Source organism: Cervus elaphus, chromosome 4 (genome assembly GCF_910594005.1).
Source record: "Cervus elaphus chromosome 4, mCerEla1.1, whole genome shotgun sequence".
NCBI classification, from domain to species: Eukaryota; Metazoa; Chordata; class Mammalia; order Artiodactyla; family Cervidae; genus Cervus; species Cervus elaphus.
Genome location: NC_057818.1, coordinates 60,343,925 through 60,369,031, shown reverse-complemented (window position 1 = coordinate 60,369,031; position 25,107 = coordinate 60,343,925). Strand labels below are relative to the sequence as shown.

Genomic DNA, 25,107 nt, shown 5'->3' with positions numbered 1-25,107 from the left:
TTTTTTTTAAACACAAACATATCAGCAAAAATCTGGAATAAGTTCTCAAAACTCCATACTAAGTAAAGTAAGTCAGACAGAGAAAGACAAATATATGATATCACTCATATGTGGAATCTAATAAATTATTATTTTTTAGAATCGAATTAAAGAATGATACAAATAACTTACTTAGAAAAGAGGAGGAGACTCAGATTTCAAAAGGAAGCTTATGGTTACCAAAGGGGAAACGTGGGAGGGAGAGATAAATTAGGAGTTTGGGATTAACAGATACACAGTACTATATATAAAATAAACAACCAACAAGGGCCTGCTGTATAGCATAGGGAATTTTACTCAATATTCTGTAGTAAATTAATGGGAAAATAATCTGAAAATGAAAGAGTATATGTACAACTGAATCACTTTGCTCTACACCTGAAACTATCACAATGTTATAGATCAATTATACCCCAATAAATATTTAAAGACATGTAATTTACATTTTTCTGATAAGATTAGGGATACTGTACTGAGTTCCTCATCAATGAATGCAGAGAATGGAGACAGTGGAGTCACGGCTCATGAGCAGGAAGGGGCTGATAAAGGGAAAACACATGGAAATCAAGGCAGCTGTATTCATCAACCACCAACTGGGGTTATGATTAAGAGCAAGAGTAACGTTAAAGATGCAGGACAGGGTGTGGAAACACATGAAGGTGCTCGCCAGGAGTAGGATGCTTTGGGTGGCTCTGGACTCAGCGGAGGATCTGGGAGAAACACTAGCCTTGTGAATATACTGGACTCGCCGACTGTGTCTGTACAGGGTGAGAATCATGGAGCCACTGGCCCAGAAGATGAGCACAGAAAATGACATTTCAGGGAACACTATCAAAGCTAAATATATTGAGCCTGAGATTTTCTCAAGATCTGTGGCAACACAGTACCAGAAACCTCTTGTATTGGTCATGTTTGTGTTGCACCATTTGTCAGAAACATATAACGCATACAGAGGAAAAATGAGATTTACAAACAGGCACTGGATCCAGCAGAAGGAAATGGAGAGGGCAATGTACTTTGGGGCTTTGACTTTAATATTCTTCCAACAGGAGTTCATGGGGCTGATCGTGACGGCCTGAAAGATAACCAAGAGGCAGGTGGTGCTGATGGACATACTCCTGCCCACTCTGTCAACATACAAAAGAAGTTTGCAGGCAAAATCACTGAAAACATGTTTCCACCCCAAAGCTGTAATTGTCTGAGGGGTTCCTTTCGAGAGAATGATCAAGGAGTTGGCTATAGTCAGGTGTTTTAGAATCATAACCGTGGCTCTCATCCTGCATTGACTGTGGTAAAGAAATAGGTAACGGTAAAGAAGGGAGAAATTGCCCAGAATTCCAATCATAATCTGTGATATGAATATTATTCCTAGGGCAAGATCTCTGGGGGTTATTTTTTTATTCAATATTTTTAAATATTTAAAACCTTTAAAAAAAAAAAGGGTTTTTATCTTTATTATTTATTTATTAGGCTGCACCAGATCTTTGATCTTCAATGTGGCATATGGGATCTAGTTCCCTGATCAGGGATTGAACCCAGGCCCCCTGCATTGGGAGCACTGAGTCTCAGCTACTGGAATACCACAGATGCCCCCAAAATATTTTCCATTAAATAGTGACAGTCGTTCTTCTGAGTTAAATGTCTCATTGATGTTTTTTGACAACAAGTGTAATGTTACTTTTGTGCTCCTATTGGCTTGCCAATGTTTCATGAGACAGGACGAGATGGAGAGATAGCTGGTGTATTTCAAGGAAAAGTCAGCAATAAGGATGAAGAAGAGTTAACCTGGAGGAAGCAATGACAAGTGAGAGTAATTGGAAAGAGAGCTTATTACAACATTTCAAGAGTAAGCTGAAATTTGCTAGCCAGATTAGAGAAAAGTAACACTTCAATCACAGCCCATATCATCAGACAAATCTATTCTGAGTAGATTCCATTTCTAATTTTAAAAATTATGCAAGTTTTAGAAAAACAACTTCAAAATTTTAATTAAAAATATACCTGAAACACCATAAAACATATAAACCATATGGCAAAATGAGTTTATCTTATCTTTAGCTTCTATTAAGACTGGCTCACATCAAAACACACACACAAGATTTGTCACCAACACAAAGAACTCCTAAAGACCATATAGTAGAATAAAACATGACCAAACTGTTTTCAACAGAAACGTCAATAGTTATTCAATGGATAATACATATGTAAAAAATATTCAATGTCCTTGGGAATCAAGAAAAGGAAAGTATAACCATTACCTACACATCAAACACCATCCAGAAAACTAGAATGGAAATGACAGAAATACAACGTTTTGGCAAAGATGTGGGTCAACCAAGAATCTCAATCAGATATTAAAATTGGAACAAAGATTTTGGAGATTAGATGTAATCTTATGTTTCAACAGTTCCTCTCCTATGTGTACCATCAAGACTAGTAGAATTTATATGCTAGTACTTACTCACTACTCATGTGTGTGTGCATGCTCAGTCACTTCAGTCATGTCTGACTATTTGAGACTCTATTGACTTTAGCCCTCCAGGGATTCTCTAGGCAAGAAAATTGGAGTGGGTTGCCATGCCCTCTTCCAGGGGATCTTCCCAAAGCAGGAATCAGACCTGTGTCTTCTGAATTGCTGGCAGATATTTACCCACTGAGCCACCTGGGAAGCCCACACATTACTTATAATAGCCCTAAAATAAAAACTACCCATTAGTCCATGAACAGTAGAATAAATCAGTAGGATTAATCCTTTGATAATTACACAGTGAAGACCTATATAGCAATGCTAATGTATACTAAAAATTAAATGCAATAATACGAAAAGTAGTCATGTGTGGATGTGAGAGTTGGACCAGAAAGAAAGCTGAGTGCCAAAGAATAGATGCTTTCAAATTTTGGTGCTAGAGAAGTCTCTTGAGAGTCCCTTGGACTGAAAGGAGATCAAACCTGTCAATCCTATAGGAAATCAACCCTGAATATTCATTGGAAGGACTGATGCTGAAGCTCCAATACTTTGGCCACCTGATGTGAAGAGACGACTCACTGGAAAAGACCCTGATGCTGGGAAAGACAGGGCAGGAGGAGAAGGTGGACCAGAGGATGAGATGGTTAGGTAGCATCACTAACTCAATGAACATGAGCTTGAGCAAACGCCGGGAGATAGGGAAAGGCAGGAAGCCCAGAGTGCTACAGTTCATGGGATTGCAAACAGTCAGACACAAGTTAATGACTAGAACAACAACATACACATAGATTCCCCAAAATCATATGCAACTGGGAGATAAGGCCGATATGAAGGTTTTCAGACCCTATGATGCCATTTAAGTATAAATCAGGTGAAAGTGATCTAATCTCTTAAATGTTAGAATAGTTGTAAAGCTCTTACCAAAAATCCTGACCTACAAATAGATTCAAGAAAACTATAGTCTTGGGAATAGAGACTTGGAGTATAAAGGGCTTCTAGGTGATCCACAACATTCGGTTTCATTCATATACATATATATAATTTTCTTTATTGAGTTTTGGCCGTGTTGGGTCTTCACTGTTGCACAGGCATTTCTCTAGTTTCAGAGAGCAGGGTCTACTCTCTAGTTGCGGTGCTGAGGCTTCTCATTGCAGTGGCTTCTCTTGTTGTGGAGCTCAAGCTCTAGGGTGTTCAGGCTTCATTCATTGCAGCATGTGAGCTCAGTATTTGTGGCTCCCGGGCTCTAGAGCATAGGCTCAATAGTTGGTGCATGAGCTTTATTGCTCCGCAGTGTGTGGAATCTTCCCAGATCAGGGATTGAACCCACATCTCCTGCATTGGCAAGCTGACTCCTTACCACTGAGCCACCAGGGAAGCTCAACAGTCTGTGTTTTGATCCAGTCATTGCCTACAGAGATGTGATCATTCATGAAACTCCACTAGGCTGTGTACTTATAACCTATGCATATGTTTTTAACTAAAAAAAAAAAATCTATTACAAAAACCAGATTTTAAAGAGACTGTGAAAAAGCTGTTTCTTTGAATGTTGAATCTGCTGATTGTGTCTGTAAAGGATGAACCTTTGAGAGCCACAGGTCCTGATCATAAGCCGAACAACGAACTTCAGACAATAACAACATGGCTGCATATAGTGAGTCACTGATTTTATAATTCAGAAGAGTGGTATCCCAGATCTTTGTTCTTTGTGTTCATCTGTTGCTTCATTCGGCAAGTCTATGCACTGAAAATTGATATACACCAGCTTATACAAAGTCCAGCAGAGGAATGTGAAACCTCCACTCCTTTGGAACTTTTCAGTTCTACCCAACACTAGTTCCTGGGGAGGATCATGATGGCTTGAGACACATAAGAGGCAAGTCTGTGAGGATAGAAAATTGGATATGTCATTGAAGACATGTTTTAACCAATAACTGCCAGTGTGATGGGGATGCCTTAAAGAGAATGACCAAGAAGCAACTGTATACACGTGCTTGAGGATCAAATGTGTGGATCTCAACCTTTAGGAAGAGATAATGGTAAAGGAAGAAAATGCTAGGATTCCTCCTGTAGCCTGAAATGAGCAGACCCTTCTTTGCAAATCTCCAGAGGCCGTTCTGCCAGCTGCTGGTGACTGGTGTTTTGTCTTCAGAATGAGAGGATCCTGTTTTGGAACATATGCTGTGGGCTACAGTCATCAGATCAGTGGAAATCCCATATTTGCTTTGATAAATATTTACCTAAAGTAAGAGGCCTCACAGAGTTGAATATGTAACCGTTATATAGTGTTTATGATGGATGCATCACTATCGTACTACATCACATGAGGTGCCTTCTTTGATTTTTGTACCTACCGGAGGTACATTATTTTCCTGAGGGCATTATTTCCAGTATTTTCAGCATTATTTCAATAAGGAGACCTGAGGTGCAGAGAGTTGAATGACCTGTGTAAATTCATATGCTGCTATGGGGCTGAGTGATAGGAACCTGGTAGGATAGTTGCCAAGACAGTGCCCTGATTACCGTGTTACACTAATGAATCATGTTAGCTCTGTTTTCAAATCATCCAGAGCTGAATTTCATTTTGTTTTTATACTTTTCCACCTAATTCACATCATTTTAAAATTTTATTATATAATTATGGTTGTAAAGTTTCTATTTTTAGGAACTTTAAAAAATTATTTTTTTAAGGGGGGTGAAATTGCTTTCATTTGTTTTAATATAAATTTATTTAATTGGAGGCTAATTACTTTACAATATTGTAGTGGTTTTTGCCATACATTCACATGAATCAGCCATGGGTTTACATATGTTCCCCATCCTGAACCCCTCTCCCAACTCTCTCCCCTCAGGATCATCCCAGTGCACCAGCCCTGAGCACCCTGGCTCATGCATTGAACCTGGACTGGCGATCTATTTCACATATGATAATATACATGTTTCAATACTATTAGGAACTATTTTTTAGTCTAAGACTTTACCATATGGTCAATATCAAATATAAATGATTTTTTGAGGTCATAATAAAGTACAGATGCAGTTTCACAGACTACTGTTACAGTAAATGTGCTAATTGGATTTAACGATGCAAGATTTGTTTAGCATCAGTTGGCCACAGAAAGGCTTGTTTGCTCATTCCAGGAACAAAACACAATGGTATCTATCAAATAAATTATTGGATGATAAGTCCTTCTCCACTTAACTGTAATGCATGAAGTACTGCTATGTGATAAAAAAGAGTGCAGCTCTTTTACCTGTTATTAATAATTTTGGTCTAAATGCCTAGGTATTTATTAATGCTTACAATGAGTAAAATTGTTAACAATGAAGCAAGATTTATGAACGATGTTAAAATACAAGAGACATGTATTTTATGCATGTCTTAAATGCAACACAGTTAAATGCAACTTAGTGAATATGGAACCCTGTGTATTGTTTAAGTTGAAATCATAAAGATATGAGTTGTGAGCTTGGAATTGATGTTAGAATATTATCAAGCCATACAACACAAGACAAGATACATTTTGTCCTGACTATATCTTAACACTCATAATAAAGAGTTATCTTTTCCTTAAATTTTACTTCTCTAACTTGAGTAGGGAAAGCATCTCTCCACAGTTGTTAGACCTCGAATGTTTTCAATGGAGATAATCACTGTATTTAGTAAATGTATCATACTCCTAGAGCTTGATAAAAAAAAAACAAACCATTTTTATCCAAAAACAAATTTATATTCCCAATGTATGCAGAGGATTAGAAAATTGTTACTGTGCTATCCTGGCTTACCTGGTGGCTCAGCAGTAAAGAATCTGCCTGCAATGAAAGAGATGTGGGTTCAGCCCCTGGGTAGGGAAGATCCCCTGGAGGAGGAAATGGCAACTCACTCCAGTATTCTTGCCTGGAAAATTCTATGGACAGAAGAGGCTGGCAGGCTATAGTCCTTAGAGTCTTAAAGAGTCAGACATGACTGAAGTGACTGAGCATGCACGCACAGTGCTATCTTACTCTGTACTATAGGCAAAAAGGCATTATAAATGTACCTCTAATTATAAAGATAATTTAATCTTTAAATCCTGTGAAGTAATATAAAGGTGGCTCAGTGGTAAAGAATCCACCTGTAATGTAGGAGACGCAGGTTCAATCCCTGGGTTGGGAAGATTCTCTGGAGAAGGAAATGGCAACCCACTCTAATATTCTTGCCTGGACAATTCCATGGACAGAGGAACCTGGTGGGCTACAGTCCACGATGTCACCAAGAGTTGGACACAACTGAGCCCTCAAGCATGCATGCAAGGTAACATCAGAATGATTTCAAAACAAAAAGCCTTATGACCTTAAAAAAACGATTCTTCATCCTCACTCCAATGCTTCAACATTGATCACCCACAGTGAAGATTTTATTTAACGACACCAGGAGGCATTAGGCAGGGATTAGGATCCTCATGTCTCTTTACAAGCTCAGCTCATACCTGCAGTCTTATTCTGCTTCACTGTCTAGCTTTGCCACTGAATCTGTTCTTACCCGCCAGATCCCTTTTCCAGACATGAACACTTACAGACTTCCTTCCATAAACTCTGTCTCTTGGGCTGAAATAGAAAATACTCGCCTGACTCCTTCTCACTACCAGGATGGTGGGCTCAGGGTGAAGTTCATGACAGTCAGGACGTGAGCAGGAGGGAAGCAGTCAGACCCTGAGATATAGGTTTATGTTCTGTGACCTCATCTTCCCTCAGAATGCAATTATCATTTCATTTGAAGTAGTAATGACAGGGCAGGCTTGAGGAGCTAATGATCTTTCTGAAAAACTTTTTTGAGTTGCTAATTACCAAAACTAATTATGACTTTCTGGTGAGTATCTCCAAAGAGACCACTGATGTGTTTGGGAAGAGGCTTGTAATTTTTCATGATCCCTGATGGCACAGAAGCTCACCTGTGGAAGGAAGAGTCATGCTGATGTGTGAGTGACTGGTAGTGAGTTATGTGTGTCTCAGGATTCCCTGATTCCCCGAGAAGCTCTTCCACTAAACATCTAGTCCATCCTTCATCTCCGGACTTCCAAGCTGCACTACTATGAGACTTGGATTTAGAAGTAGTACCAGAAGAATATCTGGGATAGGGCTAAAAGGAAGAACATGCATGATGTTACTTTTTCATTTGTATAATTAAAAACAGGTTAATTTGAGACTTCCCCAGTGGTACAGTGGATAAGAATCTGCCTGCGAATGCAGGTGGACATAGGTTCAAGCCCTGGTCCGGGAAGATCCCACATGGTGTGGGGCAACTAAGCTGGGGTGCCACAACTATGAGCCTGTGCTTGAGAGCCTGGGAGCTGCAACCAGAGAAGCCACCGCGAAGAGAAGGCCATCAACTGCTACGAAGACCCAGCACAACCACCAAATTAAATAATTTAATTTAGAAATGAAAATATGGAGAAGTTTCTAAGAGATGGTACTTTACAGATAGGGTACTTTTCTGTGTCATATGCAATCCATATAATCTACTTTTCAAGATTTTATTTGTTTTAAAACCACTTCTTAAAAATCAAGCAGTTCAAAGGGAAATGCCAGTAAGGCATTTTCCTTAATGGTACTGGGTTTAAAGAAGTGAATGTTAATTTAAAGATGTTTTATCATAATGCCCTCAAGCATAAAACAAGACCAGGAGCTGACTGTGGCTCAGATCATGAACTCCTTATTGCAAAATTCAGACTTAAATTGAAAAAAGTAGGGAAAACTACTAGACCATTCAGGTATCACCTAAATCAAATCCCAAATGATTATGCAATGCAAGTGACAAATAGATTCAAGGGATTACATCTGATAGATAGAGTGCCTGAAGAACTATGGACAGAGGTTCGTGACACTGTACAGGTGGCAATGTTCAAGACCATCTCAAAGAAAAAGAAATGCAAAAAGACAAAATGGTTGTCTGAGGAGGCCTTACAAATAGCTGAGAAAAGAAGAGAAGCAAATGGCAAAGGAGAAAAGGAAAGATATACCCATTTGAATGCAGAGTTCCAAAGAATAGCAAGGAGAGATAAGAAAGCCTTCCTCAGTGATCAATGCAAAGAAATACAGAAAAAACAGTAGACTTGGAAAGACTAGGGATCTCTTCAAGAAAATTAGAGATACCAAGGGAACATTTCATGCAAAGGTGGGCACAATAAACGACAGAAATGGTAGGGGCCTAACAGAAGCAGAAGATATTAAGAAGAGGTGGCAAGAATACACAGAAGAACCATACAAAAAAGATCTTCATGACCCAGGTAACCATGATGGTGTGATCACTCACCTAGAGCCAGACATCCTGGAATATGAAGTCAAGGGGGACTTAGGAAGCATGACTACAAACAAAGCCAGTGGAGGTGATGGAATTCCAGCTGAGCTATTTCAAAACCTAAAAGATGATGCTGTGAAAGTGCTGCATTCAATATGCCAGCAAATTTGGAAAACTCAGCAGTGGCTGCAGAACTGGAAAAGGTCAGTTTTCATTCCAATCTCAAAGAAAGGCAATGCCAAAGAATGCTCAAACTACCACACAAATGCACACATCTCACACACTAGAAAAGTAATGCTCAAAATTTTCCAAGCCAGGCTTCAACAGGACGTGAACTGTGAACTTCATGATGTTCAACTGGATTTAGAAAAGGCAAAGGAATCAGAGATCAAATTGCCAACATCAACTGGATCATCGAAAAAGCAAGAGTTCCAGAAAAACATCTACTTCTGTTTTATTGACTACACCAAAGCCTTTGTGGAAATCACAACAAACTGTGGAAAATCCTTCAAGAGATGGGAATACCAGACCACCTGACCTGCCTTTTGAGAAACACGTATGCAGGTCAAGAAGCAACAGTTAGAACTGGACATGGAACAACAGACTGGTTCGAAATTGGGAAAGGAGTATGTCAAGGCTGTATATTGTCACCCTGCTTATTTAACTTATATGCAGAGTACATCATGCAAAATGCCAGGCTGGAGGAAGCACAAGCTGGAATCAAGATTTCCTGGAGTAATATCAATAACATCAGATATGCAGATGACACCACTCTTATGGCAGAAAGTGAAGAAGAATTACAGACCCTCTTGATTAAAGTGAAAGAGGAGAGTGAAAAAGTTGGCTTAAAACTCAATGTTCAAAAAACGAAGATCATGGCATCCGGTCCCATTGCTTCATGGCAAATAGATGGGGAAACAATGGAAACAGTGAGAGATTTTATTTTGGGGGGCTCCAAAATCACTGCAGATGGTGACTGCAGCCATGAAATTAAAAGACGCTTGCTCCTTGGAAGAAAATTTATGACCTACCTAGAGACCATATTAAAAAGCATAGACATTACTTAGGTGACAAAGGTCCATCTAGTCAAAGCTATGGTTTTTTCAGTAGTCATGTATGGATGTGAGAGTTGGACTCTCACATTGACCGCCAAAGAATTGATGCTTCTGAACTGTGGTGTTGGAGAAGACTCTTGAGAGTCCCTTGGACTGCAAGGAAATCAAACGGGTCAATCCTAAAGGAAATCAGTCCTGAATATTCATTGGAAGGACTGATGCTGAAGCTGAAACTCCAATGCTTTGGCCCCCTGATGCAAAGAACTGACATCTGAGAAGACCCTGATGCTGGGAAAGATTGAAGGGAGGAAGAGAAGGGGATGACAGAGAATGAGATGGTTGGATGGCATCACTGACTCAATGGATATGAGTTTGAGCAAGGTTCGGGCATTGGTGATGGACAGGGAAGCCTGGCTTGCTGCAGTCTGTGGGGTTGCAAAGAGTCGGACATGACTGAGTGACTGAACTGACTGACTGACGCTAACAGTGACATTAAGTGCAAATAGGGATACATGCACAGAAAACAGAGCATTTTGAAAAGCATCTTTTATAAACAAAGGTGCAAGGATCAGGTGGTATAACAGATTGTTTTTACAATTCTTTTAAGCATCAAACAAGCCAGTGCCACTTTCTCAGATCAACAGCATTGGATTGTTACCAGAGGTCTTTACACTTGTGCTGAAATTTCATTAAGGAGAACTCATTGGTTATGGGATTGATGAAGACAAACAAAATAAGAGCCTCCATCACTGCTTTGGATTTTCCAACAGACACACTCACAATCTGAAAAAGGTCCAATCTCTAGTCCCCACGGGTGGTTTTGGTCCTGATGGGAAGTTAAAGAAAACACAGTTCACACAAAAGCACATCCACTTCTGATTCCAACTACAAGTGTGGGCTTTCCCAAATCCATGCCCATTTCGGTAATTTTCTTGAAGGACTCAGAACTAACTGGTGCTGTTCTCCTCACAGTTATGGTTTATTATATGGCAAGATAGAGATTAGCACCAGACAAGGAAGAGATACAAGGGGTACAGCAGCCTAGGACGCCAGACCGCTCACTGTTCTCTGCACAGGGCATCTCCTGGTCTCTGGCCGCAGCTCTCAGCAAAATGCACATATTTCTCTGAGCATCTGTATTTAGTACATTTCCTATAGGCTTCACAAGACAGATGGCAATAACATCTCTGAATTCAGTATCTCTGAATTCAAATCTCTAACATTTGAAGAGCCAGTATGAGGTAAATAGAGATTTAATGAGACAGTCACTCCATCCTACAAAGCTATTACATGCATTTTCACAGATTCCTACTAATTCAAGTTTTCTTTCCCCTTTGCTCTACTGACCTCACTTTGGGTAAGGCTTATTCTTCACCACACGACCCTCTGTTTCCAAGTCAGTGAATGCAGTCATATCTGGACAGCACATACTCCAAACACACAGATACACATACATAGACAGTCTGACACACATGTGTTTTCACACTCAAATATATACTTAGTCACCCCATATTCCACACTCACCCCGTACTCACAAACGCTCATGACACATGGAACCACACTCACATTATTGCACACCCTTCACTCACATATCAACATAAATGACACAATCACACTCACTTTCACAGAATCATTTATTTGGTCATCAAGAGGGTTATTATATCCATCCTATGTTTGTATAAGGAAAGTCTGGGAGTGAAGGCCAGAAAAAGAGCAGAAATGTATGCACCTTACCCTCTATCTATCCTGTCAAACACTCAATATATGCATGCATATATTAGACATGCATCTTTTAAAAATTTCTGAGAGCTTTGCCACTTGAGGTGGGGAGTATGGTATAAATGCTGGAGTGCCTGTGGGTATGACTGAGAGTGGGTGTGATGGAGAGAGATAAGCAAGAGGACATGGGGGGCAGGTCAGAGGGTAAGGTGAGGGAAAGTGGTTCTGGGGTGCAGAGTAGGAGGAAAGAGGGTGCAGGAGTAAACAGCACATGGATTTGAAGGCTACAGTGGGTTTCAAGTCCACCACGGGATTTAAGGGAACTCAGAGGTTAAGCAAAAACGTTAAGGTCACCTCACATATTTGCATTGTGGGGAATAAGGGTTACAGGAGGCATGGGAACATAAAAGAGATTCCATTGAATATGTAGGTTATATCGGTGGTATGTTCATTTTTACAATTCCAATTCCTCCAAACCATGAATCTGGTATATCTCTCCACCTGTTTGTGTTGTAATTTCTTTCCTCAGTGTCTTACAGGTTTCCAAGCACATGTCTTTTACTTCCTTTGTTACTTTCTGAGGAAATGGATGCTTTTACTATGTTTTTAAAGCATTTTACTAGCTTTGAACACAGTTGATTTACTATCTTTACCAATGAGATTTTTCCCTTTGTAATGTTCATGCTTCTAGTGTGGCCTTTTTTCTGCTTAGAGAAGTCCCTCTAACATTTCTTTTATAGCTGGTTTCACAGTGCTGAATTCTTATCTTTTGCTTGCCTGTAAAACTTTTAACCTCCCAATCAAATCTAAATGAAAGCCTTGCTGAGTAATCCTGGTTACAGATATTGGTTGGGTCAAAAAGTTCATTTGGGTTTTTCCATAAGATCTTACAGAAAAACTCAAATGAACTTTTTGGCCAATCCAGTATTTTCCTTTCATCTTTTAAGTAATACTGTTCCACACCCCTTGACCTGCAGAGTTTCTGCTGAAAAGTCAGTTGATAGCCTTATGGGTATGCCCTTGTAGGTAACTTGTTCCTTTTATCTTGCTGCTTTTGATATTCTTTATTTTTAAAGAGTCACTTTGTAGCATAGGGAAATATATTCAGTATCTTGTAATAACCTAAAGTGTCATATAATCTGAAGAAAAAACCCAAGTCACTTTGCAGTACACTGAGGCTAACACACTATTGTAAATCAACTATAACCCTAATGAAAAAAACAAAGAGAGAGAATGGAGTCTCTATTTCCCATAGCCTTCCGGCTCTCCTGAAAGAAAGCCCTGCTGGCTTTTAAAGCTAAATGTTCTGGGTGCTCATCTTCTCCATGTTGGAGCCCCATGTGGGGCTCAGAACTCTCACCCCTTGAGGAGAATCTCTGTAGTTGTATTATTATTGTCCTGTATGTAGGTCATGCACCCAGTGCTATGGTTCTTGACTCTACAGAGATTCCAACCCTTCTACCTGCCTCGTTGTGGATCCTTCTGCATTTCTTGAGTTGTAGCAGACCTTTTCTGGTAGCTTCCAGTCTTCCTCATCAATATTTGCTCTGTATACACTTGTAATTTTGGTGTATCAGTGAGAAGTGAAGAGCTCACAGTTTTCCTGCTCCACCATTTTTGAGCACTCTCCTGGGGTATTCTTGGTATAGCAGCCATCAGCTGACTAAAACAGATTTTTCTGGTTAAGGAAAGTGGATTGATTATACTTATCTGAACTTTAGAAGTCAAATAGAGATAATTGAAAGACAGATTGAAAACAGGAGCGGGGGACTCAATTTGCCAATACAGGCATGGTAGATGGAGAGAATTCATATGTAAGTCTATGAAAGGGAACAAATTCTATGAACAACATAAATCAGACTGGAAGCAATTCTTATCTAGGTTCCACTTCAAAAATTCTCTTTGGACACTGAAAGTGAAGGAATGAGTGAATTGGCAACTGTGCACTGTGGAAATACATATAACTCACATATATCAGATAATTGTAGGGGATTTTCTTATTTCTTATCCAGGCAAAGTAGAGCCCGTGTACACTGGAGTCACAGCTCATGAGCAGAAAGGGACTGACAGTAGGGAAGCACGCTGCTATGATTATAGTCTTGTTCACAAGGAAACAGCTCGGATAATCAAAAAGAGCCACAGCAAGTTGAAAGATGGAGGAAAGAATATAAAAATAGACAAAAGTGCTCACCAGGAGAAGGATGGTTTTGGTATCTCCGGACTCAGGGAAGGACCTGGGGAAGGGGTTGTTCCCCTGAATGTGCTGGACCTGCTGTTTATGTCTGTACAGGATGAGAACCATGGAGCTGCTGGCCCAGAGCATGAGCCCCAAACATAAAACATCAGGGAACAACAGCAATGCTGCAGACAATGCCTCTCTGGTTTTGTCAGTAAGAATAGAAGAACAGTATCCAAAATCTATTTTCTTTGTGATGTTTTTGTCACTCCATTTTCCATATATATAGGAAAAATGACATTTACCAGTATTTGCAGGATCCAACCGGAGAAGGCAATGGCAACCCACTCCAGTGTTCTTGCCTGGAGAATCTCAGGGACAGGGGAGCCTGGTGGGCTGCCATCTATGGGGTCGCTCAGAGTCAGACACGACTGAAGTGACTTAGCAGCAGCAGGATCCAACACAGGAAAATAGAACCACGTACTTGGGAGCTGTTACTTTCAGCACTGCCCACCTGGAGTTCCAGGGACTGATCGTGATCGCCTGAAAGACACTCCAGAGGCAGATGCTACTGATGGACACTCCCCTCCCCACTCTGTGCAGAAGGAAGAGAAGTTTGCAGCCAAAATCATTGTGGATATGCTTCCACCCAAAGACTGCCATTGTCTGGGGGACCCCTTTACAGAGGACCAAGGAGTTGGCCACAATCAGGTGCTTAAGGATCAAATCTGTGGATCTTAAACTGTAACCCATGAAGTGAAGGACAATATAACTGCAAAGGAGTGAGAAATTCCCCAGGATTCCAATCACAATCTGTGTTGAGATGATCATGTCCATTGTCAAATCGCTGCTGGCCATCCTCTCAGTTCACAGTCACTGATGCTTGTCTTGTGAGTTAGAATATCCTGCCTGGGAATGTGAGGTGTGGGTTACATACATGGTGTCAGCTGATATCTCATATTCTCCACTTAACATTAGTCCCACTTGGAAACTAGCAGTTTATAAACAGTTGTCTGTATGATATTTAAAGAGCACTAATACATAAAAGTGCCCACTCCAGTGTTCTTGCCTGGAGAATCCCAGGGATGGCGGAGCCTGGTGGGTTGCCATCTATGGGGTTGCACAGAGTTGGACATGACTTAGCAGTAGCAGCAGCCACAGCAGCAATAAGTAAAAGTAATCACTGCAGGCTCTACACGTGATCACTTCTTCATTCTTCAAAATCTATGAGCTACATGTAACTCCATGGCTGATTCATGTCAATGTATGACAAAACCCACTGCAATGTTGTGAAATGGTTGGCTTCCAACTAATAAAAATAAATGAAAAAAAAAATCTATGATCCAGACACTAGTTTGACCTTAATGATACAGAAGAGGGTGAGAACGACAGAGCAGTTGAGTGTTTGTCAAAATCTGCTTTTAGGACAGAGTGAGGACTTGAAACCCACTGGACTGGTAAATAAAGTGCATTGATCCCCTATTTCTGCCAAAAAGTTAACTACCTGTGTTCATATAATAATCCAGATTTATATTTAGCTTTTTTCCCCCACAACTTGTTCTTTGATTTTAGAATGGTACTATTTTATAATTTCCATTATAAGAAGATTCCAGTTTTGTAAAATTTTGTTCTGGGGGGCACTATGTAGTATGACTGAGGCTTTAGCTGTCTTAGTGTACGTACATGCACTGTTGCCAGGAGAATCTGGCAGGAACCTGCCCAAGACAAGGTAATGTCATGAACATGAGGATGGCTCAGAATTAGGGTGCAAACAGGAAAATCCTTTGCTTTTATTTCAGAAAAGCAGTGATAATAGCATGTATCCCAGAAATTGTTAAATAGTCACATGTACCATAAACTTTGGGACATAAAATACTCATGCATGATTAATTAGTGTAAGGAATTACTAAATTATTATTTTCAGGTGATATAATTATCTATTTGTAATAGAAAATATGACAATGAATTAGGATTTGCAAGTGATGTTAACATACCAGCGATATATATAAATCAAAACCTGCAAGGCATGTATTCTTATGCATTTTACAAATGAAAATACCACATATTTAGATTGATATTAAGATCCTTTTTAAGTGGGTGGAAACAATATGATATATGAATGACAGTTGCTCCCTGAAACTCAACATTATGTGACATTCCTTAACATTTCATAACATTAAGAGTGAAGACAGCCTCACCATAATCAGTGGACTCAGGATGTTATCAGTGAGGACACAATTACTGTCTCCATTAACATCCGGAGTCAGAGAAAACATTTTCCTTCAAGCCGTTTCCATTTGGGTACACTTTCTGTGCAGAATGACATATTTTTTGCAGACTCGTCATACGCTTTATGGAGAAGGCAATGGCAACCCACTCCAGTACTCTTGCCTGGGAAATCCCATGGACGGAGGAGCCTGTTGGGCTACAGTTCGTGGGGTCGCGAGGAGTCAGACATGACTGAGCGACTTCACTTTCACTTTTCACTTTCATGCACTGGAGAAGGAAATGGCAACCCACTCCAGTATTCTTGCCTGGAGAATCCCATGGACGGAGAAGCCTGGTGGGCTACAGTCCACCGGGTCGCAAAGAGTCGGACACAACTGAGCGACTTCACTTTACTACTCACCCTGAACACCAAGTCTATGTTTACCCTAAGGTAGATTCAAGAATAAACTGATTTTACATCTGCAGTTTTAAGCACCTTAATAATCAGGTTTCGTTACCACTTGGACCAAGCCACAATGGTCACTGTCAGTGCGGATTCAATTAAACTCCAGGAGGAGCCAGCAGGGATGGGTTTAGGGTTAGGACCCCATCTCTCTTTATCAGTTCAGCTCATATTTCACAATATTCCCATGTTCCCACCTAGAGTTGGCACTGAATCTGGTTACTACACAGAAGACTGTGCCTTTCTGATATAATTGCTTTACTCAGCATCTTGATCTGCCTTTCTTGTACAGACTCTGCCTCCAGACTGAAATAGAACATTCTTACCTGGCACCGTCCTGCTCCTAGGAGAGTGGGCTCCCTGATGGTCATTATACCCAGCATGTGTGTAGGAGGGAGGTAGCCGGACCCTGATATATGGGTTTGAGATGCTGTGCCTTCCCGGCTCCTCCCATCAGAGCTGCAATTATCATTTCACCTGCAGCAGCAATGGGAGTGCAGGCCTGGGATCTGAGAACATTTCTGGAAACTTTTCTCTCAGTTGTTAATTACTGGAAAAAATTACAAGTTTCTGGTTAGCACCTTTAGGAGACTAAAGGAGTGTTTCCAAGAGCCTTCTTATTTTCTGTGACCACTAATGGCAGACAGGGTCTCACATGGACGACTATAAGAAATACTGAAATATGCACGTGACTGAGGTAACTATGTGGGTCTCTCTGGGTTCTTCACTTCCATGAGATGTTTCTCTAGTACTCTGCCAATCAGCAGTCCACTAATCTGAACCATCAATTAAAGTATTGGTGGAGAAATGGAATGACTCCAAATACCTGGGGGGTATACTCAAAGAGATAAAAGGGAAAGGAGGAACATGATAGGGAACTCATTATACGAATCATTAGCACAAATAAAATCAATGATTTAGACTTATTTTCATCATTCCATGACAATTATGAAGGAAATCTTGTCAGAAAATACACTTTATTCTTATTTAATTCTGTTGGTGATAAGAATGGGATGCAGAATAAATGCACAAAGAGAGGGTTCAAAAAGAGTATCTTTTGAATAAAATCATCTGGATCTGAAGGCTCAGTGGTCTGAGCAATTACTTAATTCAGGAGGATCAAACCTAGAGACTAAATAAAATACTACTAAAAACCAGTGGATCAATGGGAAATCAAAAGAAAATCAGAAATTACCTTGAAGCAAATAAAAATAAACTTTAGAAATCAAGAAATAGAAAAGGCAATTCTAAGAGAAACTGAGAAAGATGAAAGTCTACCTGAAAAAACAAGAAAAATTTCAAATAAACAGCCTAACCTACCATCTAAAGAAATTATGAGGAATTACATAAAATGTCAAAGATAGGAAACAAAGGAAATGATATAAATCAAAAAGAGTATTTTAAAAATCAGAGATCAAAACACCAACAGAACAAGTCAATGACACCAAGAGGTGATTTTTCAAAAAGATACACACAACTGATGAACCTTTAGCTGGGGTTCATTAAAAAAAAAAAAAAAAAAAAAAAAAAAGGACCTGGGACTTCGCTGGTGGTGCTGTGGTTTAGACTTCACCTCCTAGTGCAAAGGGTGCAGGTTTGATCCCTGGAAAGGGAGCCAAGATCCCACATCCCTTGTGGATGAAAAGCAAAATGTAAAACAGAAGCAATATTGTAACAAAATCAACAAATACTTTAAAAATGGTCCACATAAAAAATCATTAAAAAAAAGAAAAAGAAAATAGGTACATGTACTGTTTTGTATTAGATTTTTCATTTCTTACATTGTTTGTGAATTTAAAGTTTGCATAATGTTGTAAGCACTCATTAGCATTGCTGTATGAGAATTTCATTTTAGGAATATCAAATAATGTCATGAGTCCACTGTTTTTAGGAGTGATTCTAGAGAAATGGAATTTAAGGGAGAGTTTTGCATTGGTTCCTGGGTTTTTGGAAATGGCTTTTGAATCTGAAGCCCTTCCATTGTGACTCAGCTGGTAAAGAATCTGCCTGCAGTGTGGAGACCTGGGTTCAATCCCTGGGTTGGGAAGATCCCCTGGAGAAGGGAAAGGGTACCCACTCCAGCATTCTGGCCTGGAGAATTCCACAGACTAAGTCCATGAGGTCACAAAGAGTCAGACACGACTGAGCGATTTTCACTTCACTTCGAATCTGATTAGAAGTACAGACACTAATGAGCTCATTTCCAGCAGTAAAGAGAGCGCCTAGAGTCCATGTCCTGATTCAGCAGTACAGACTCCCAACACATCTGCATGGGATACACCCCATCACCTCTTAGATAAGTAAGTATCTGAGTGACTCTGCTTACAATACTTTTGAACATTTGGGAGAAACTAATGAATGTATTAACATTGGTTGCATGCTCCTAATGTTGCTGGACTAAGAGGTGAGTGAAAAGGTTGAGCTCAGGGATTGGAATGCCCCATTCAAGCACCATATATAGAACCCCAAGGCTTCTATGTGTGCCCTGAAGGAGATCTTTACCCCCTCCCACCCTTTAGCTGAGATTGCTGAAAGTCAAGCAGAGAATCTCACCCTCTTGTTGTGTATTACAAAGGATAACTCAGGAGAAAAATTGTGGGGTTCACACAATTATGTATCGAGAATTATAAGTCAAGTTGATTTTTTTAGGAAGATTTTATTTTAGAATAGTTATAGATTTTCAAAAATGGCAAGACTATACAGAGTCTCCTTATATTCCACATTCAATTGGTTACTCTGAAGTCCTGTATGTGTCAAGTTGTTTAATCAATGAACCAATAGTAATTAATTTGTGTTAACCAAAGTCAACACTTTATTCAGATTTTCTCAGTTTCTCTTTTATATCCCTTTTCTTTTCCAAGAACTGATCCAGATACCAATTGTCATGTTTGCAGTCATCATTCCCTAGTCTCTTTGTTGTGACAATTAATCAGACATTCTTCAGGTTTAATGATGGTGATAGATTTGAGGAGCACTAGTTTGGTATTTTCTGGAATGTCCTTTAAGTGAGATTAATATGACATTCCTCTCATGATTATACTTGGGTTCTGTGTCTTGGGGAGAAAGACTGCAGAGGTGTAAAAACCATTTTCATTTCATCATGTCAAGGGTCCATACAACCAACATGACTTATCACTGTTGATATTAACCTAGGTCTCCTGAATGAGGTAGGGGCCTCTGATTTTTCTCATCAAATGTTATTTTTGTCCCTTTTCAATGTGTACTCACTGAAAGTAAGACACTATATGAAGGCCACACTTAAGCATGGGATGTTATTTTCAACTTTTTCATGATAAACTTTTAACACAATTATGTAGAATCTTTCTGAAGGGGAATTCTGTTTCCTCAAATACATTATTTCTTCAATTGTATTTCATTTCAGTTTTCACTGGTACACATTAATTTTTATACTTTGAGTTATAATCCAAAACCATTTTCTTAAAAAATCAAATTGTCCAACTAGGTGACTTCTGTGTGTCTCTGATATAGCCCATCATTATGGTTCTTCTTAGTTCTTATTTAAAGCATTTCCTATTTTCTACTATTTAATATAGGATTCTCAAGGAAATGTATATATATATATATATATATATATATATATATATATATATATATACACATTTATTCAGGTTTATATACATTATATACAGGTTTATATTATATATATATATATAATATATATATTATATATATATATAATTCTGTCCTAGCCCCAGCTTCAGCCATCACTTCACAAAGCAACAGATGCTTTTATTAGTGAATGGTGTGATGAACCACAGTACGCACCGTACGTGTGGTCATGGCCACTGGTGTCTGAAAGGTGGGGTTGTATGCAGGTAGCCCAGGGGACAGCATATCCAGCCAAACATGATATTTCTCAAACTTTAAAATCTGACAGAATTTACCTTCTTTGGATTTTACCTGCCTTGGACAGGTGAGTTGCTTCTTCTTTCTGATTTCCTGTTTTTGGAAAGAGAATATCCATCCCATTTGGTCACACCACTGGAATTTGGTAAGCGTATTACGTATCTGCTTTCAAAAAAAAAAGACAGTGGAGGAAACAAGCTCTTTTATTTCAGACTATACTACAGTGCTACAGTCACCAAAACAGTATCAAACTGGCACAAAAATAGACACATAGATAATTGGAATAGAATAGAGAGGCCAGAAATAAACCCATGTGCTCTTGGTCAATTAATCTATGACAAATAAGGTGAAGTAAGCCAGAAAGATAAAGACCAATACAGTATACTAACACATATATATGGAATTTAGAAAGATGGTAATGATAACCGATATGCAAGACAGAAAAAGAGACACAATTGTATAGAACAGACTTTTGGACTCTATGGGAGAAGGCGAGGGTGGGATGATCTGAGAGAACAGCATCAAAACATGTATATTATCAAGTATGAAACAGATCGCCAGTCCAGGTTGGATGCATGAGACAAGTGCTCGAGGCTGGTGCACTGGGATGACCCAGAGGGATGGGATGGGGAGGGAGGTGGGAGGGGGGTTCAGCATGGGGAACACATGTAAATCCATGGCTGATTCATGTCAATGTATGGCAAAAACCACTACAATATTGTAAAGTAATTAGCCTCCAACTAATAAAAATAAATGGAAAAAAAAAAAGGCAAATAAGGCAGGACTATATAGTGGAGAAAAGATAGTTTCTTCAAAAGTCGTGCTGGGAAAACTCGACAGCTATGTACATGTAAGACAATAAAATTATTTCAATATTTTGTACACCTTAAATTTACACAATGCTTATATCAAATACATTTTAATTTTAAAAATCAGCTGACATAGTTCATCTATTGTTTTAAAATTATTGGAGTATTCTTTTGTTTTTGTGTTTCTTTTTGGAAAGTGCATTTCACTTCAGTCTGGTCATTTCTGCATGAAAGTATTTAAATGTTTCAATCTCAGTTCCAAACAACATATTTCTAATAAGTACTACTACCTCTCTAGGCATGTTATCTATAAAACTCATAATGGACTGCCAAAGTCTCTACTGAAGGAGATGGATTTTAAATTCCAACTACACACCAGATCACTCTTTATTCTGTGAGGACGTTAACTTGTTCTGTTTCATTAATGACTATTGCACATATTAACCCATAGTCATGCATACCTTTCTCTATAAGTTCGTGCCTGTATAACTTCTAGGAAACTTATTGTTGCAGACTGAAAACTACACACCTGAATAGCTTACAATATGCAGATTGGGGAATACATGTAACTCCATGGCTGATTCATGTCAATGTATGATGAAACCCACTGCAATGTTGTGAAGTAATTAGCCTCCAACTAATAAAAAATAAATGAAAAAAATGTAGATTGTTTCAAGACTTGATTTTATTATCACATAAATTATGAACTAATTTTCTGAAAGTATTAGAAAAATTCAATCATATAATTCTTTACAAGATAACTGTATGTCATGACAATACTATTACAATTGTTTGTTTGAAGAAGACGCTCAGCATGTCCTGTTTACCATTCTCTTGAGATTCAAAATTTTAGCTGGGTCTCTGAGGTGAAGCCATAAGGAAGGCTGACCACTGAAGAATTGATAATTTGGACTGTGGTGTTGGAAAAAACTCTTGAGAGTCCCTTGGACTCCAAGGAGATCAAACCAGTTAATTCTAAAGGAAGTCAATCCTGAATATTCATTAGAAGGACTAATACTGAAGCTCCAATACTTTGACCACCTTATGCAAAGAAATGACTTATTAGAAAAGACCCTGAGGCAGGGAAAGATTCAAGGCAGGGAAAGAGGATGACAGAGGAAGAGATGGTTGGATGATATCATCAACTCAATGGACATGAGTCTGAGAAAACTTCAGGAGATGTTGAAGGACAGGGCAGCCTGGCGTGTTGCAGTCCAAAGAGTCAGACATGACTGAAGGTCTGAACAACAACTGAGGTGAACTGATGAATGGTCAACTCTACACTTCAGAAATACACCCAATTCACATATTTCTCATAATAGTAGGGGACTTTGTATTCCTTATCCAGGCAAAATAGAGCCTGTGTACATTGGAGTCACAGCTCATGAGCAGAAAGGGACTGACAGTTGGGACACAAAATGCCAAGATTACAGTGATGTTCACAAGGAACCAGCTGGGATAATCAAAAAGGGCCATCATCAGTTGAAAAATGGAGGAAAGAGTATAAAAATAGACAAAAGTGTTCACCAGGAGAAGGATGGTTTTGGTAGCTCTGGACTAAGGGGAGAATTTGGAGGGGTATCAGTCCTACGAATGTGTTGGGCATGATGCTTATGTCTGTACAGGATGAAAACCATGAAGCTGCTGGCCCAGAGCGTGAGCCTCAAACACAGAACATCAGGAGTGATAGCAATGCTGCAGACAATGACTGTTGGATTTTGTCATGATGAACAGAACAGTATCCAAAATCCTTCCTGTTTGTGTTGCTTTTGTCATTCCATTTGCCATTTATATGTAGAGGAAAAATGAAATTTACCAGCATTTGCAGGATCCAACACAGGAAAATAGAGAGAACCACGTACTTGGGAGCTGGTACTTTCAGCACTGCCCACCTGGAGTTCCAGGGACTGATCGTGATCACCTGAAAGACACTCAAGAGGCAGATGCTACCGATGGACACTCCCCTCCCCACTCTGTGCAGAAAGAAGAGAAGTTTGCAGTCAAAATCACTGTGAATATGCTTCCACCCAAAGACTGTTATTGTCTGGGGGACCCCTTTAGAGAGGAGGACCAAGGAGTTGACCACAATCGGGTGCTTAAGGATCAAATCTGTGGACCTTAACCTGGAGCCAGTGAAGTGAAGGATGATATGATGGCAAACGAGTGAGAAATTCCCCAGGATTCCAACCACAGTCTATGTTAAGAAGATAACGCAGATAAGATATTTGATAAGATATTGTCAAATCTCTGCTGGCCATCCTCTCAGTTCACTCACTGATGCTTGTCTTGTGAGTTAGAATGTCCTGTATGGGAACATGAGGTGTGGGTTACATGCATCATGTCAGCTGAAATCCAGTATTCTCCATTTACCCTTAGTTCCCACTAAGAAATATTTACTTTATGTTTTTCAGTTACCAGCAGCTTTAAAAAGTTGCATATATGATATTTAAAGAGCATTAATATGTAAAATTAGAAGCTGTAGGCTTTACACATGATCACATCTTCATTCTTCAACAGTCTGTGAGGCAGGTAATTATGTGACCTTAATGATACAGAGGAGGGTGACATAAGCACAGAGAGATTGAATATTTGTCAAAATCTGCTCTTAGGACAGAGTAAGGACTTGAAACCCACTGGACTGGTAAAGATAGTGCATTGAACCCTGACTTTTCCAAAAAGTTAGTTAATTGTTCATATAATAATTCAGTTTGATATTTAGTTTTGTTTTCAGAACTTGTTCTTTGATATTTGATTGCTGCTATTTCATAATTTTTATTAAGACAAGATTCCAATTTTGAAAAGTTTTCATCTGTAAGGCACTTTGTATTATAAATGAGGCTTCAGGTTTCTCGGTATATGTACATGTACTGCTGCCTGCCAGGAGAATATGGGAAGAGCCTGCCCCAGGACCAGGTAATGTCATGAAGATGAGGATGGCTCAGAATTAGGATGGAAACATGAAGTCTTTTGCTTTTATTTCAGAAAAGCAGTTATAATGCAAGTACTCCAGAAAATGTTAAATAATCCCACATAATATCATTAACTTGGGACATAAAATAGTCATACATGATGAAGTAGTACAAAAGGAAAAAGTAAATTATTATTATTTTCCAGTGATACAGATATCTATTCATTAATAGCAGAGTTAATTGAATATATGGCGATGAATTAGACTTTTCAAATGACATACCAGAGATAGATACAAATCAGCACCTGCAAGGGATTTATTCTCATGCATTTTATAAATTAAAATAGTAGGTATTTAGATTCATATTAAAATACCTTTTAAATGGGCAGAAACAATACGATATATGACTGAGAGCTGCTGCCTGAAACTTGGAATTATGTGAAGTTTCTTTAACTGCTCATTTGATAACATGAAGAGTGAAGACAACCTCACCATAATCAATGGACTCTGGATGTTTTCAGTGAGGACACAATTACTGTCTCCATTATCATCCAGAGTCAGAGAAAACATTTCCCTTCAAGCCATTTCCAGTTGTATTCATTTTCGGTACAGAACTGCATGATTTTTGCATACTAATCATACTGTTTACTGCCACCCTGTAGTTATTATTGTGGCCTCTCTAGTCATCCTGAACATTTAGTCTATGATTCCTCTGAGGCAGACTCAAGAGAAAATTGATTTTATGTCTACATTTTTAAACACCTTAAACAAAATCAGATTTTGTTATCACTTGGACTATGTCACAACAGCCACTGTCAGTGAGGATTAAATTAAACTCCAGGAAGAGCCAGCAGGAATTGGTGTAGGGTTAGGACCCCATCTCTCTTTGCCATCTCAGCTCATGATTCAGGATTTTACTGCCTTATGCATGGTGTTGCACTGAATCCAGTGACTACACAGAAGACTGCCCCTTTCTGATATGATCACTCAGCATCTTGATCTGCCTCTCTTTTACACACTCTGCCTCTCAGACTGAAATAGAACATCCTTATCTGACACCTTCCTTCAGCCAGGAGAGTGGGCTCCCTGATGGTCATTATACCCAGTTTGTGTGTCGGTCCC

The 25,107-nt window shown here is 39.2% G+C and overlaps 2 pseudogenes; both read right to left on the bottom strand.

Moving 5' to 3' along the window:
- Positions 1 to 523: 523 nt before the first annotated feature.
- LOC122692837 lies at positions 524 to 14,588 on the bottom strand (annotated as a pseudogene).
- A 7,928-nt stretch (positions 14,589 to 22,516) lies between these two features.
- Positions 22,517 to 23,298, bottom strand: LOC122692836 (annotated as a pseudogene).
- Positions 23,299 to 25,107: the final 1,809 nt, after the last annotated feature.